The following is a 15,869-nucleotide window of genomic DNA, read 5'->3' on the forward strand; positions in this document are numbered from 1 at the left end:
TTATAATGTGTTTGAGAACATGTGTGTTATAAACATAACACACACCTCTGAATTTATTCGTAATTAAATAAGAAGTATGTGGCAAATTATAACTTTCATTATATGACAAGAAAGGAATGCTCATTATTCCTTCTTTGATGTATATGTCAAATATTCAGCAATGCTAATGTTGTATAAACACAGCAAATGATGGGAGAATATACTTCCTTTAATAAAACACTATCATTGTTTGTGAAAAAGAGATTATATCTAAGACTTCTAGTCCCAAGTGAAATTATTTAACATCATTAAAATTCTAGCCCAATCTGCTTTATAGCTGAAACTCTCATTAAAATATGCAGGGGGAAATTGCACTTTCATAACCTATTTATTACATACCAATTTCTAAGAATGAATCCTCTGACTATATATTTGTACTAATTTCCACAAATCTAGAAGCATGGTCAAATTGCAGACTGAGGTTAATATATGTCTGAATACTTTGTATTTTTAGATAGGGTGTCATAGTAGTGACTAGAAATATCCTTGATATCAAATTTGGGGAGACAGAATAGAAGATGGAGAAAACTAGGTATCATTGGATTCAAGTGTTTGGGCAGAGGAAAGTAAAGTGTCAGACTCCTGGTATCATGAGCCTTTAGATGGAATTGGTTCTTTCATTATTAAGGTGTTCACTATAATGGAGATAACTCAGAATCTTGATATTCTCCTTTATAAGTCAATGATGCATAAGTAAGCCTTATCACCCCTTTTTCTTTCTGTCTGCATTTTAGGGCAGTTTACACTATTGAACAAACACTAGCTGTAACTTGAAGTATAAACCTTTTCTCCAGCTCTGGATTTTTGTGTTTCTGTCTTACTTATACCACTTGTGATGGTCTCAGAGTCATAATAAGTGAGAGTTTATAGGAGACTCTTTAACCATTTCAGGGTTACAGACCCCTTTGAGTATCTGTTTCAGTCAGGGTTCTACTTGTAAGCAGCAAAAGCCAAATCTGCCAAGTTTAAGTGGAATATTAATTCATTAAAAGGATATTGGGTAGCTTCCTAGTCATGGTGGAAGAATCAGCTTTGGGGTTAGGCAAGCGGGAACTATGTCCAAAATCTTTCTGCAGAATTGGTGTCAGTGAGGACAGCATTGCTGCCGTCTCTGACATCTGCCATGGCCTCAGGACTCACTCTTGTTATTGCTACCACCATCAGAATTCCCCACGTGCTCCTCATGCTGTGTCTCTAGTTCCAATTCCAATTCAGAAACAGTGGTTAAGGGACACGCATTGACACCCCAGCTGCAGGGGAGGGTGGGAAAATATTTATCTGGCATTTTTAGTTTCAACAATGGAAGGTGATCAAGGCTATCAGTTCCAAGGCAAATACAGGAAAACATAAAGGATAAATATGCAATACAAAATTATAAATATATACATATAAATACATATATATATATGTATATATATGTATACACACACACACACACACACACACACACCATTTCTTATTCATTTCTAAGGTTCTTGAACCTTTAAGACTCATCTGTTGGACTGCTGAACTGCTAGAGAAAAAATAGGTCCTGGTGGTTGTGGTTATCATCGTTTGAGAAAATGAATCTTGCTACACAATATAAAGCCTACAGATAACTAGTTCTAATTTCCTAAATAAAATATTTAGAATTATTTATACATCAAGTTGAATTCTAGATGAGGACAGTGGGTATGGCTATGTGTTTAAAATGAATTTATATAAATAACCTCTTAGGAGTTTTATGTCCATAAAATTCTTAAATTATCATCATGCTAATGAAAGGAAGTTTTTATTACCCATATAACCATAATATTAATCAGGGCCCCTTGTGCCCCAGCCATCTTTGAGTCCTTAGCTGTTAGAACCTTAGCTTGTTAGTCCTTAGTTTGTTAAAGCCTCCTCCCCTATTCTTCCTTCTCTCAGATTCTCATATCCCCTAGATTGTCCGGAGTAGTACTGTCCAATAAAGTAGCCACTAGCCATATCCAGCTATTTACATTTAAATTAATTAAAATGAAATGAAATTTAAAGTTCTGCAGTCAAACTAGCCATTTCAAATACTCAACAGTCACATGTAGCCAATGGCTACCTTATATAATGGACATTTCAGATACAGAACAATTCCATAACTGCAGAAAATTCTATTGGACAATATTGCTTGAGGGCCTCTACCTCAATAAACCACAGGTCTCCTTGTGAGGCCCACCCAAGTCGCTATCTGCACCCCCAAACTTCCTCAGCTCTTTGAAATGAAGTGGCAGACATTGTGTTTCAACCTCTTTTTTTTCCTTTTCTTCTACTTTAGATCACCTCCTTTTCTACCTTTTTTTTTCTACTTTTATATTACAAACAGATCCAGGGATTGAGCTGACAAAGACAGAAAGCCAACAGAAATGTAAGCAGGAAGTCAGGCAGGAAATATTTACATGTTAAAATGTCTTTTCTCAATCACATCTATGTAACAATTACTATCATTTACTAAATGGCTTTTGATGCACTCATCACTTCTAATGCTCCTAATAACCCTTGGGAAATAAAAGTACTTCAATTTCATTTGAAAAACAAAAATCAGGGGAGAATCAGATGTAGATATATTATTTCCTAACTATAAAAGCCCACGTTCTCTCTGCTCCACCTCACTGAAAAGCAGTTATCTCTCTGAAGATATAAAGATGGGCAATCCTATGGCAACACAAGCAGACAACGGTACAATTCCCAAAGATCTCCCTTAGATAGGTTAAATGAAAAGCCTCTGCCACAAACATATTTTTGAATAAACTCTCTGAGGAAAGAAAAACCTACTTGATCATGTCCCAACAGTCTGAACATACGCATTTTAAAGATTCACAATTCATTATAAAAATGACTAAAAAGTGCTTTCCATTTTGGACTTCAACAACACTTTCCAACTCTTCTAGTTTGGTCTTAAAAAGAAGTACAAAATGTATAATCAAATAAGCAGATGGAAAAATGCCAGTTTCATCCTCATTACTGACAGTCTATGCAAAACCATATGATTTTAATCTTCCCACTTGATTTACCTCATGTTTTAAAAATTCATCCAGCCAGTGAGGAATAAATGCAAAACAAGTATACTGTTACTTTCTAAGGCTTGCCAGAAATTCAAATGTACGCATTACCAGTTTGCTATAAAAATCAAGGTAAGGAATATTTTAATTCCACAAGCAAAAGCAGAAATGCACTTATTTCCCCTCAAAAATCATGTTAAGAAAAAATATTTTCCTCTTCTGGAATTTAAGGAGAACTTGGTTTAGAAAAATAAAACAGAAAAGGGGAAGATGGACCTTGATCATTTCCCTATTTTCCTTTTCCCAGTTCATTAGTACATTTTGCCAACAATAAAATTAGTTTTTTAGAGCATAGATTGGACCAAGTTCTAGCCCAGTATGTTGGTATTTATCTCTTACTGGCTTAGGAAGTGGATGTGTATCTCCAGACAGAATTTAACACATATTATTTAATCAAGGAATACAACTATTTCAAACGTAAGGTGAATTTGGGGAATTATATACACTGGTGTCTGGGAGTTCTTTATAAGCACCATATGTGGTTTCACATATTAATAAGAACTGCTGAATGGAGATAATATGATTTCAAAATACTCTATCTTGTTGAGTGAAGAAAGTATAGGTTACATTTTACTGAATTTTGATAGACTAAATATTGAATTTATCCCACTACTAAACATGGATTATCACAAAGCCAAGATAAAACAGACTTTAAACAGGGAGAAGAGACCACCACAGCTACTTCCATGGTGGACCTAAGCCTCATCTCAGCTATAGTTGCATCTTTAGCCCGTCTTTTCACAGCCAATTCTATTTTCTAACCTAAGAACCTGAAATGGTTTCCAACTCTACTGCCTTGGTTTTGCCCTTGGTAAAGGATTAAATCCTCAGGATTTGTGAACAAGCTTCCTAATTAGTTTACAAACCACAGAAATGGTTCTAATAGTATTCTAGAATTAGCAATAATAGGATATCAACAAACTGAACGTCTTTTCACTCAATTTACCTCCATCTCTTTTCCAAGTCCACCTAAATGTCACCTCCTCTCTTCCCTGACATCTACAGAGTAGCCTCTCCTTCCCTTTTATCTGCCACTACCACATATACCAAGTCTGATTTAAAAAAAAAAAAAGGGAGTTTATTCCAAGGCAACAGTATAGGAATTGACCAGAAGTCTAGAGATTCATGACTAAGCAAAGTCAAACAAAGCAACCAAGTCAGCCAAAGGGGTCAACAATTTCATCAGCAATTTCAACCCTTGAGTCACATTCTGGAAGACAGTTCAGTGGGCATGCTCTGGTTCCCGATATCACTCCTTGGTTAGGAAAATGCATAGCACATTGATTTATAGACCCCCAAGACTGTGAGGAAAAGATAATTCCAAAACCAGAATCAAGCACTGAAACAAGGGGAATGTAAATAGGCAAATGTCCACGGCACCATTCATTTGACAATTCATCAGGTTCTGCCTACCAATACTCTCTGGTTTTCATCCACAAATGTTATTTAAGTTCCATTTTATTATGTAACTAGTGATGGATTTACTGACATTTCATCTTTCCTACTAAATTGTTAGTACCTCAAAGGCAAAGACAAGTTCTTAAATCACCTACAGTGCCTTGTACAAAGTAAGTAGTAAATAATATTTTATTGATTTAAGAAGTTATAATTTCTTAAAGGTTTTTTGTAACATCACAGTATAATAACTTTTGAGGTTTTTCCATCATTTATTTTGAAGTACTCTTAAAAATCCAGGTTCTTAATATTTTCAGCTGTTTTATCTTTCAAAAATATTTGGTATTTCCTTGGCAAGAGAAGCTGCTGGAATATTTGCTGAGTACTGGAAGAATGTGTCAACAAATGAGAAGCTTAGCATTCACATAGGGCTTATTTAAATCTTAAATGTTTACTTCACACTCTAAAGATATCAGTTATTGCAAAGCAATGAAAGTGTGCCCACCATACCACAGGATCTGAGCTCCAAGAGTCAAATTATCTCTGACCACTTCTGACTGACTCTCTGATGAAAAACTGCAAATAAGACCATAATTCTAACTATCCACAGTGAACAAAAGGCTCTGTACAAGTGGTTATCAAACAGAACTCCAAAGGCAAGTTTCCTACAGCTGTCCTATGTAGACAAACACTGGCCTGTGATGGAAATGTGATGCCTGCCTTTCCGCTAACTGGCTATTTCATCCAGGAAATTATTTTCTCCTTTTCCTCTTTCATTTCCTCTCCTGTGAAACAAAGATCCTAGATCAGGACATCTGACGGTCCCTCCAGACTGCTGTTCTCTGAATCTGTTTCTAGGCCTTTAATTTTCAAATAAGCCCAAAAGCATATTTTACACTTAATAATTACAATGGCTAACATTTACTGATTCACACTATGAACTAGGCTGGAAGTTTTACATAGCTGTTCTTGTTCTTTACCACAATCTTAACAAGTAGCTATTAATTATCTCCATTGTATACATGAGAAAACTTAGGTTCCTACTAAGTGGTAGCATACCTAAGGTCACAAAATAAAAAACTTTTAGGATCAGGATTCATGTCCAATTCCATCTCACTGCAGAGCTTCACCTATTATTAATTGCTATAATATGCAGCCTTGCAAATGTCCACTGTCTTTACACATTAAGCCATGTGACAGTATCTACCTAAGCTACTAACCAGAGGTATTGTTTCAAAGCACTGAGCATAGATCAGTCAAATATCCACAAGCATTTTAACACCAGAATATGAATCTTTTTTTTCTTTTGTCATAGGACTACATTATCATTTCCCCTTGCTAACTCCTTCATTCATCAACACAATGTTCAAATGGCTGCATTGTGAAAGATAAATAGGTGAGGAACTATCACAAAGACCACCATCATCCATGAAATGTCTATTTCTATGGGTTGTATCTATCTAAAGTGAGACAGAAGACTTCAATCTCAATTGCTTAAAAGCAGTGGTTGGGAATACAATCTGAACATAATAAAGAGCTTATAAGAAAAACCCACAACCAACATCATACTCAATGGTGAAAAACTGAGAGCTTCTCCCCTGAGGTCAGGAACAAGACCAGAATGTCCACCATCACCACTTTATTCAACACAGTACTGGAAGTACTACCCACAGCAATCAGGCTACAAAAAAAGAAATAAAGGGCATCCAAACTGGTAAGGAAGAGGTGAAACTCTTCCTATTTGCATATGGCATGATACTATATATAGAAAACCCTAAAGACTCTACCAAAAATAACTAGTAGAACTGATAAATGAATTCATTAAAGAATGCAAAATCAATGTACAGAAATCTGTTGCATTGCTATACACTAATAATGAAGCAGCAGAAACTGAAATTAAGAAAAAATCCCATTTATAATTGCACCAAAAATAATATCTAGGAATAAATGTGACCAAATAGGTGAAAGACCTATACTTTGAAAACTATAAAACACTGGTGAAAGAAATTCAAGACAATGCAAAGAAATGGAAAGACATTCCATGTTCACGGAGCAGAAAAAGAAATATTGCTAAAATGTCTATATTGCCCAAAGCAATCTATACATTTAATGCCATCCCTATCAAAAACCAATAGAATTTTCACAGAACTAGAACAAATAATCCTAAAATCCGTATGGAAACAAAACAGACCTCAAATAGCCAAACCAATCTTGAAGAAGAAAAACAAAACTGGAGGTATCACAATTCCAGATTTCAAGTTACATTACAAAGTGGTAGGGGTGCCTGGGTGGCTCAGTCGGTTAAGCATCCAATTTCAGCTCAGGTCATGATCTCATGGTGCATGGGTTCGAGCCCCACATCGGGCACTGTACTGACAGCTCAGAGCCTGGAGCCTGCTTTGGATTCTGTGTCTCCTTCTCTCTCTGCATCTCCCCTGCTCTCTCTCTCTCTCTCTCTCAAAAATACACATTAAAAAAAAGTACTAATTAAAATAGTATAAGATACTGGCCTACAAATGAATACACAGATCAACAGAATAGGACAGAAAGCCCAGGAATAAACCCACAATTATATGTCAATTAATCTTTGACCAAAAGAGAAAAGAATATACAATGGGAAAAAGACAGTTTCTTCCACAAGTAGTATTGGGAAAACCGGACAGCCACATATACAACAATGAACCTGGGCCATTTTCTTTCACCATATACAAAAATAAACTCAAAATGGATTAAAGACCTAAATGTGAGACCCGAAAACATAAAAATCACTGAATAATCTCTTATGTCAGCCATAGAAATATTTTTTCTATATATGTCTCTTAAGGCAAGGGGGAAAAAGCAAAAATAAACTATTAGTACTTCCTCAAAATAAAAAGCTTCTGCACAGCAAAGCAAATTACCAACAAAACTAAAAGGTAACCAACTGTATGGGAGAGATATGTACAAATGACATAGCTGATAAAGGATTACATCCAAAATATATAAAGAACTGACACAAAACAAATAATCCAACTAAAAATTGGGCAGAAGATATGAACAGACATTTTTCCAGGGAAGACATACAGATGGCCAACAGACACATGAAAAGATGCTCAATATCACTCATCATCAGGTAAATGCAAATGAAACCCTCAATGATATATCATCTCACACCTTTCAGAATGGCTAAAATCAAGGGCATCTGGGTGGCTCAGTCAATTAAACATCCAACTTTGGCTCAGGTCATGATCTTGTGGTTTGGGGGTTCAAGCCCTGTGTCATCTTGCTAACAGCTTGGAGTCTGGAGCCTGCTTTAGATTCTGTGTCTCCCTCTGTCTGCCCCTTTCCCACTCATTCTCTCTCTCATCCCTCTCTCAAAAATAAATAAACTTAAAAAATAATAATGGCTAAAAACAAAAACACAGTAAACAAGTGTTGGTGAGGATAAGGAGAAAAAGGAATCTTTGTGGGAATGCAAACTGGTACAGCCATTGTGGAAAACAGTAAGGAAATTCCTCAAAATATTAAAAATAGAACTATCCTGCAAACTAGGAATTACACTACTGGGTATTTACCCAAAAAATCCAAAAACACTAATTCAAAGAGGTATGTGCACCCCCATGTTTATTGCAGAATTATTCACAAAAGCGAAGGTATGGAAGCAGCCCTAGTATCGATCAATTGATAAATGGATAAAGATGTGGTGTGGAAAGGAGTTAAGATGGCAGAGCAGCATGGTGACCCTGATGTCATCTCATCCCTGAAACATTACTAGATCAGCACCAAACCATTTGAACACCTAGGAAACTGATGTGAAGATTAATGCAACAGTCTGCATAACTTGAGCCACAGAACTCAGCAGATACACAGTGCAGAGAGGTGAATTGGGGAAGAGAAAAATCACATGGGGTAGGGAGTCATTTTCATGAAGAGAGGACAGACAAAGAAAGGGGGAGAGTGCAGCACAACAGGATCATGCAAGAAAAGCACTCCTCCCAAAAGTAACTGGAGAGAAAGAGAGAGAAAAAGTGAAAACACTTGCAGGGGACTGAATAAGAAGTCTGTTCCCCAAAACCATTGACAGGGAGAAAGGAAAGGGTTTCAATACCACCAAGATTCTATAAACAGTGGAGCACAGATTCTGAAGTTTCAGAGCCTGGTGGTGCTCTGATGAAGAAATAGAGAGAATCCCCAGGAGCAGACAGCATGGTCTGAGGGGTCTGTGTACCACATGGGAAGAAACAGTTCCCCTACTTGGAGTGCATTTGGTAGAGGCCATAGGGCCTCCCCCCTGGCAAAGGTCCCAGCCAATCCCGGAGAGCAGCCATGTTTGCTGGTATTGGGACAAAGACGCCAGAGTGCAGTACAAGCTAGAGCCAGCTATGTGTTGTGATTTGACATAATATCAGGACCTCTGCCACTATGCAATCACATGAACGCTTTTTGGGGAAAGCCAGCACCCTGCCATTGCTCAGTGAGACCCTCCCCCACAGAGTCAGTGCAGATCCAAGCGGGGGGAGGGGGTGGAGGGTGGCAGGGGAGGGGAACTCTGAAGTGTGGTGTTTTGATATACAAGCCGACCTGAGATAAAACTCTGGAGGGAGGTACAACCTAGCAGACAGACAGCTTGGACATGAACAGGGTAGAGGAGGAGTGGACAGAAGCCTGAGACAAAGGAGGGGTGCTTGATGGCAGGTTGGTGAGAACACAAAGTTCCTGCGCTACAGACTAGGGAGTTGGGTGAAGCCATTTCCATCTCTTCCTCCCACACACATGTGCATGTGCACACTGATACACCCCAGTAAGCTAAGCAGTCCCATCTAGTGGAGAACAGAGCCGTGACACCAAGCTCCACCCAAATGTGCCTGCCAACCACATCCCTTAGAAGACCAGCACACGTCACTCCACCTGCTTAGTATAAGGACTACAGAGTGCTTTATAGTTTTAGTTCTAGGGGAAACTGGATGTAACTTCATTCAGGTTCCATTCTGTTTGCTGGTTCATTTATTTGTTAGTTTTCTTTGCTTCTGTTTTTGCTTAAATTATTTTCTTTTTTTTCTTTTCTTTCTCTTTCTTGGATACAAAAACAGAACATTTTATTTCTATGTTTTTTAATTATATTTATTTTTTTTTAATTTTTTATTCCATTTTGTTTTATTTATTCTGTTTTATTATATAATTTTTTTTAATTTTTAATTTTTTTCTTACCCTTTTTTTCTTTCCCTTCCCTTTTTTCCCTATTCTATCAAGCTTCTTTCAACCAGCAGACTGAAACACACCTAGGATCTAGCCTCCTTTATTTTCTTTTTTGTTTTCTTTTCAATTTTTTAATTTTTTAAATTTTATTAATTTCTTTTCTTCCTCCAAAATGACAAAATGAGGAATTTACCCAAAAGAAAGAATGGGGAGAAATGATAGACAGGAACTTAATCAACACAGATATAAGTAATAGGTCTGACCACGACATGGTAATATTTACGACCACGATAATGAGAATACTAGCTGGGGTTTGAAAAAGCATACACGGCACCAGAGAATATCTTTCTGTGGAGATGAAAGCAATAAAATCTAGTCAGGATGAAATTAAAAATGCTATAACTGAAAGGCAATCTCAAATGGATGCCATGATGGCAAGGATGGATGAAGAAGAGCAGCAAATCAGCAATATGGAAGATAAAAATATGGAGAATAAAGCAGAAAAAAAGAGGGAAACAAAGGCAAAAGGTCACAATAGAAGACTTGGAGAATTCAGTGACTTATTAAAAAGGAGTAACATCCAAATCATAGAAGTCCCAGAGGATGAAGAGAAAGACAAAGGGGCAGAAGGTTTATGTGAGCAAATTGTAACAGAAAACTTTCCTAATCTTGGGAAGGACACAGACATCAAAATCCAAGAAGCACAGAGAACTTCCATTAGATTCAACAAAAACCAACCACCACCAAGGCAAATACACAAAATATTCATATTCACAAAATACCAGACAAGGAAAGGATTATGAAAGCAGCATGGGAAAAGGAGTCCCTAACCTATAAGGGAAGACAGATCAGGTTCACAGAAGACCTATCCACAGAAACTTGGCAGACCAGAAAGGAGTAGCAGAATATATTCAACATGCTGAATCAGAAGAGTATGCATCCAAAGAATTCTTTTTTTTTTAATTTTTTTTTTCAACGTTTTTTTTTTTATTTATTTTTGGGACACAGAGAGAGAGCATGAACGGGGGAGGGGCAGAGAGAGAGGGAGACACAGAATCGGAAACAGGCTCCAGGCTCCGAGCCATCAGCCCAGAGCCTGACGCGGGGCTCGAACTCACGGACCGCGAGATCGTGACCTGGCTGAAGTCGGACGCTTAACCGACTGCGCCACCCAGGCGCCCAAGAATTCTTTATCCAGCAAGGCAGCTATTCAAAGTAGAAGGAGAAATAAAGAGTTTCCCAAACAAAAACTAAAGAAGTTCATGACCACTAACCTAGCCCTGCAAGAAATTTTAAGGGGGACTCTTTCAGTGGAGAAAAGACAAAACAAAACTAAAAAGAACAAAAACAACAAATACTAGAAAGGACCAGAGAACATCACCAGAAACACCAACTCTACAGGCAATAAATACAATGGCACTAAATTCATATCTTTCAGTACTCACTCTAAATGTAAGTGGATTAATGCTCCCATCAAAGACATAGGGTATCAGAATGGATAAAATAGTAAGACCCGTCTCTATGCTGCTTATGAGACTCATGTGAAACCTAAAGACACCTGCGGATTGAAAGTAAGGGGATGGAGAACCATCTATTATGCTAATGGTCATCAAAAGAAAGCTGGAGTAGCCATACTTATATCAGACAAACTAGATTTTAAAGTAAAGACTATAAGAAGAGATGAAGAAGCGCATTATATCATAATTAAGGAGTCTATCTACCAGGAAGATCTAACAATTCTAAATGTTTATGCCCCCTACATAGAACACCCAAATATATAAATCAATTAATCACAAACATAAAGAAACTCACTGATAATAATACCATAATAGAGGACTTCAAGACCCCACTTACAACAACAGACAGACCATCTAAGCAGAAAATCAACAAGGAAACAATGGCTTTGAATGACACACTGGACCAGATGGACTTAACAGATATATTCAGAACATTTCATCCTAAAGCAGCAGGATATACATTCTTCTCCAGTGCACATGGAACATTCTCCAGAATAGACCATATACTGGGACACAAATCAGCCCTAAGTAAGTACAAAAAGACTGAGATCATACCGTGCATATTTTCAGACGACAATGCTATGAAACTCGAAATCAACCACAAGAAAAAATTTGCAAAGACCATAAACACTTGAAACATTAAAGAACATCCTATTAAAGAATGAATGGAGGGGAGCCTAGGTGGCTCAGTCAGTTAAGCATCTAACTTCAGCTCAAGTCATAATCTCACAGTCTGTGAGTTCGAGCCCCAAGTTGGGCTCTGTGCTGACAGCTCAGAGCCTGGAGCCTGCTTTGGATTCTGTGTCTCCCTCTCTCTCTGCCCCTCCCCCATTCATGCTTTGTCTCTCTCAAAAATAAACATTAAAAAAATTTTTTTTTTAATGAATGAATAGGTTAATGTGGGGAAAAAGCTTAGGAATGCCCCAGGCTTACACTAAGGGGTTGACAAGGCATAAAGAAACACAAAGTCATAAAATGCTCACACCCAAGTATGGGTAAACCAGACTGGCACCTCGAGAATAGGGAGGCACAAGGGTGCCAGGAATAGGAAGGTACAAAGACACTCCAAAGTAGAGATGGGTGCAGAGCCCCCAGAATAGAGAGGGAGAGGGAAGGCCTAAAATAGGAATGGCAAAAGTTGTCCAATACATAGGTGTATGAAATAAACAAGATTAGATGTTCAGGGTGGAAGCACCCCCAATTTAGCACCATAGCAGAAAAGCTGCTTTCACAGGAGGATAGGGCCAGGTTAGGTAAATTGGTGAATTGAACTGTGGAGCGCTGCGCTGCAGGCAAAGCAGCCCAGAGCAGAGATGGTTAACAAAAGAAAAGGTGCCCTGTCAACCCTGAGGTTACTCCCCCTATCTGTCTCATCCCCTAGGCTAGCTAAGATAAACAGAGGTGCTACCTCATGTCTGCTGTAAACAATCTTCCTCCCAACTGCCCGGAGCCGGATTTTGTTTTGTATTAACCCAAACCCCTAACCACAAATATTCTCAAGACCCCCTTTCCCTCACATACACAAGTTAATGTTCACAGATTCATTGTCCCTTTGTACACATCCATCGCCATGTTTGTAAGCCTTCTGATCCTAATAAAAATGGGGCAAGGACCCTTATTTGGGGCTCTTGTCTTTTCTCGGACATTAGCCATCTCTTGCTTTCAATCCTGCATCCCACTCTTTTGCTAGACAAGAGAGAACTTTAGACCCAGAGACTACAACAGGTTAACCAGGAAATTAAAAAGTCCATGGAAGCTTGGGGCACCTGGGTGGCTCAGTCAGTTGAGCATCTGACTTTGGCTCAGGTCATGGTCTTGTGGTTTGTGGGTTCGAGCCCCACGTCAGGCTCTGTGCTGACAACTCAGAGCCTGGAGCTTGTGTCAGATTCTGTGTCTCCCTCTCTCTCTGCCTCTCCCTGGCTCATGCTCTGTCTCTGTCAAAAATAAATAAACATTAAAAAAAATTAAAAAAAAAAAAAAGTACATGGAAGCCAATAAAAATGAAAACACGACGGTCCAAAACTTCTGGGATGCAGCAAAAGTGGTCATAAGAGGGAAGTATATAGCAATCCAGGCCTTCCTAAAGAAGGAAGAAAAGTCTCAAATACACAAGCTTACCAGCAAATAAAGCACAAAACCAGTAGAAGAATGGAAATAATAAAGATTAGGGCAGAAATCACTGATACGGAAATTAAAAAATTAAAAAAAAAAAAACAGTAGGACAGATCAACAAAACTAGGAGCTGGTTCTTTGAAAGAATTGACAATATCAATAAGCCCCTAGCCAGACTGATCAAAAAGAAAAGGGAAAGGACCCAAATGAATAAAATCACGAATGAAAGAGGGGAAATCACAACCAACACCACAGAAACAAAAATAATAAAAGGAAAATGTGAGCAATTATTTGCCAAAAAATTAGGCAGTCTGGAAGAAATGGACAAATTCCTAGAACATATAAACTACCAAAACTGAAACAGGAGGAAGTAGAAAAATTGAACAGACCCATAACCAGTAAGGAAATTGAATCAGTAATCAAAAATCTCCCAACAAACAAGAATCCAGGGCTGGATGGCTTTCCAGGGGAATTCTACCAAACCTTTAAATATGAGTTAACACCTATTCTTTTGAAGTTGTTCCAAAAAAATACAAATGGAAGGAAAACTTTCAAACTCATTCTATGACCCCAGCATTACCTTGATTCCAAAAACCAAATACCTGAGTAAAAAGGAGAACTACAGACCAATTTCTCTGATTAATATGGATGCCAAAATTCTCAATAAGATACTAGTAAACCAGATCCTACAATACATTAAAAGAATTATTCACCATGATCAAGTGGGATTTATCCCTAGGATGTGGACTGGTTCAATATCTGTAAATCAATCAATGTGAGACATCACACTAATAAAAGAAAGGATAAGAACCACATGATCCTCTCAGTAAATACAAAAAAAAAATCTTAGACAAAATACAGCATGCTTTCTTGATAAAAACCCTCAAGAAAGTAGGGATAGAAGGAACCCACCTCAAGATCATAAAGGCTACATACAAAAGACCCACCTCTATACTTTCTTACACCATTCACAAAAATCAACTCAAAATGGATAAAGGACCTGAATGTGAGACAGGTTACCATCAAAACCCTAGAGGAGAAAGCAGGAAAAAAAAACCTCTCTGACCTCAGCCACAGCAATTTCTTACTTGACACATGCCCAAAAGCAAGGGAATTAAAAGCAAAAATGAACTATTGGGACCTCATGAAGATAAAAAGCTGCATCGCAAAGGAAACAATCAACAAAACTAAAAGGCAACCGATGGAATGGGAAAAGATACTTGCAAATGACATATCGGAAAAAGGGCTAGTATCTAAAATCTATAAAGAACTCACCAAACTCCACACGCAAAAAACAAATAATCCAGTGAAGAAATGGGCAGAAAACATGAATAGACACTTCTCTAAAGAAGGCATCCAGATGGCCAACAGGTACATGAAAAGATGCTCAACGTCACTCCTCATCAGGGAAATACAAATCAAAACCACACTGAGGTATTACCTCACGCCAGTCAGAGTGGCTAAAATGAACAAATCAGGAGGCTATAGATGCTGGAGAGGATGTGGAGAAATGGGAACCCTCTTGCACTGTTGGTGGGAATGCAAACTGGTGCAGCTGCTCTGGAAAACAGTGTGGAGGTTCCTCAAAAAATTAAAAATTGATCTACCCTATGACCGAGCAATAGCACTGCTAGGAATTTACCCAAGGGATACAGGAGTGCTGATGCATAGGGGCACTTGTACCCCAATGTTTATAGCAGCACTTTTAACAATAGCCAAATTATGGAAAAACCCTAAATGTCCATCAACTGATGAACGGATAAAGAAACTGTGGTTTATATACACAATGGAATACTACTTGGCAATGAGAAAGAATGAAATATGGCCTTTTGTAGCAACATGGATGGAACTAGAGAGTGTTATGCTAAGTGAAATAAGTCATACAGAGAAAGACAGATACCCTATGTTTTCACTCTTCTGTGGATCCTGAGAAACTTAACAGAAGACCACAGGGGAGGGGAAGGAAAAAAAAAAGTTAGAGAGGGAGGGAGCCAAACTAGAAGAGACTCTTAAAAACTGAGAATAAACTGAGGGTTGATGGGGGGTAGGAGGGAGGGGAAAGTGGGTAATGGGCATTGAGGAGGGCACCTGTTGGGATGAGCACTGGGTGTTGTATGGAAACCAATTTGACAATAAATTTCATGTTAAAAAAAATGAAAGACCCACCTCTAATATCATCCTCAATGGGGAAAAAATGAGAGCTTTCCCCCTGAGGTCAGGAACACAACAGAGATGTCCACTCTCACCACTGTTATTCAACATAGTGTTGGAAGTCCTAGCCTCAGTAATCAGACAACACAAAGAAATGAAAGGCATCCACATCAGCAAGAGGAAGTCAAACTTTCACTCTGCAGATGACATGATACTCTATGTGGAAAACCTAAAAGACTCCACCAAAACACTACTAGAACGGATACATGAATTCAGCAAAGTCGCAGGATATAAAATCAATGTACAGAACTCAGTTGTTTTTCTATACACCAATAATGAAGCAACAGAAAGCGAAATCAAGGAATCAATCCCATTTACAATTGCACCAAAAACCATAAAATACCTAGGA

This window comes from Neofelis nebulosa, chromosome 5, assembly GCF_028018385.1.
Source record: "Neofelis nebulosa isolate mNeoNeb1 chromosome 5, mNeoNeb1.pri, whole genome shotgun sequence".
NCBI lineage: Eukaryota > Metazoa > Chordata > Mammalia > Carnivora > Felidae > Neofelis > Neofelis nebulosa.